This window comes from Dendropsophus ebraccatus, chromosome 11 (genome assembly GCF_027789765.1).
Source record: "Dendropsophus ebraccatus isolate aDenEbr1 chromosome 11, aDenEbr1.pat, whole genome shotgun sequence".
NCBI lineage: Eukaryota > Metazoa > Chordata > Amphibia > Anura > Hylidae > Dendropsophus > Dendropsophus ebraccatus.
In genome coordinates this window covers 90,367,848-90,370,237 of record NC_091464.1, presented here as the reverse complement: position 1 = coordinate 90,370,237, position 2,390 = coordinate 90,367,848, and positions in this window count along the sequence as shown.

The following is a 2,390-nucleotide window of genomic DNA, read 5'->3' as shown; positions in this document are numbered from 1 at the left end:
AGTTTGTTTGTTTTTTTAATCTTCTGTGGATGATCTCTGATTATAGTAAACACACTGGAGATTAAGGGACATAATGCACTGTGCATATACCTTTATTATACTCCAGAGCTGCACTCACTATTCTGCTAGTGTAAGTGCAGCTCTGGAGTATAATACACTATGCAATGTGAGGTCTATATTTTATGAAGATAAACTGCATTGTTTTCTGATGATTCTGGCCTGTAGCACATGCACTGTACTTTTTTGGGGACGATGTGTGTGTATATACACACACAATCTTATGTTCTACCACACAATAACATCAGCTCTATGAAACTCACGCTGCAGCCGAGTATCGCGGTTTGTATCATCAGTCTGCTCGCTCGCTCGCTCGGGTGCTCACATCCTGTATTAGCTGCAGCCATTGGGTGATATTCATCTTCCGTGTAGCCTCTCCGGGTTTAGCTGTTCCAGCGTGACTGTTTGGAGCTATAACTTAGGGGATAAGCTGCATTGTACCTATACAGTGATACCTCAGTTTAAATAACTTGGATTGAAAGCACTTTCCAAGAAGAGCTCACAGATTTTGAAAATTGTGATTTGGTGTAAGAGCTCCCTGTACTGGGTGGGAGGGGAAGTGGTATGGTCTGCAGCCCTGTACTATGACCCAGGTGAGGACTCCCTCACCTTCCAAATCATAGCAGATCCACTTGAGTCTGGGGCTTACATCAGAGGACAGGACTGTGGGGATAATCACTCCATAGCTATAACCCCTCTCTCCCCGGACAGAGAGCGCTGCATGTATGTGCCCACATCTGCCCTGCTCATTCCTTCCTCCAGTCTGTGTCAGTCCTTGTGTTTCCCATCCTCTACATCCCTGTTATAATGTGCCTGCACTCACACTCGGCTATACACACTGCTGTTATAATGTGGCTGCACTTACACTCAGCTATACACACTGCTGTATAGAGAAGTCTCTGTCCTCCTGCACAGCTCTGTGATTCTCACTTCCTGATTGGTCCATGCTGAACACCCCCTCTTCCCTATAGCAGTCATGTGACCACAAAGACCTCTGACAGCAGCCCTGATTCTCTATTCTACCCAGTGGCTCCATGTTATCAGCCACTGGGTAGAGGCTATTCTTCAATGGGAAGACTACAGACACCTCAGTCACCATGATCTCTCCTTTATAACCCTATTACATTGGAGCACTATTATAATCTGGCAAGGAGGATACTATTACTTCTTTGTAGCCTTATTACAATTCAGCACTATTATAATCTAGTGATGGGGGTTGTTAATGCCCCTTCTAATATCTTGATATTTTTAGGAAGTGATCTGACCCAGGAGTGGTGTGGATGGTAACCGGAGCCCATTGCTTCCTGCTCACATTATATATAGTAAGGAATCTGCTCAGATGCTTCCTCACGGGGTCCAGTACAGAGGTCCTGCTGTCTGTGCTGCATTACTTTATATACTCCAAAGGCGTTACTGCTGCTTACACCTTATTCCATCCCCCCATACTGACAGCAAGCAGAGTTCCTGAAAGATAAGATAATCCTTTAACAGTCTTACCATGAGGCTATGTTCAGAAATTGGTTAAGGTCAAACTCACAGCCCTCCAGCTGCTGCAAAACTACAATTCCCATCATGCCTGGGCAGCCAGAGCTTTAGCTGTGAACAAGAAGCTATAAAACTGCACAGAACTAATCCAGCTGAGGATGCGTTACAGTGTGTCTAGTATAGATAATACTCTGTATGCTTAAAGAAATACTCCACTCAAACATAACTTCTGATATGTTGCTGCCCATGGTGAAACTAACAATTCCCTCCATACTTGTTATCTATTCAGTCTCCTTCCCTCAGTTCTCAGCTGCTGCTTTCTGCTGAAGACACAAATCTGTGTGCGAGCTTTTCTCTGTCTCCCCCCTCCCTTCTGATATGGTAAACAAGTTCTTGGCAGGCTTTATCTGCAACATTGTAGCTTCTATTCTGAGGTCAAGTTGCTGATGAACTCATTGTGATTATGCCCCCAGCATTACAAAGAAGCTACAGTGTTGCAGATACAGCCTGCCAGGGACTTATTTACATCAGCCGTCTCAGAAGGGGGGGGGGGGGGGAGACAAAGAGAAAAGTTCGCACAGAGATTTTTGTGGCTTCAGCAGAAAGCAGCATCTGAGAACTGGGGGAAGGAGACTGAATAGATAAACAGGTATGGAAGGAACTGTTAGTCTCACCATGAGCAGCAACATATCAAAAGTTATGTTTGCATGGAAAACCCCTTCAAGTATACATTTAATCCCCGAGTGTTGGCTGAGCCCTGAGTGTTGGCTGAGCCCCGACTGGTAGAGAGCGGTACTGCAGCAGCCATTACTATTTGCATAAAGTACCTTTTACTTCTTACCTGTTGC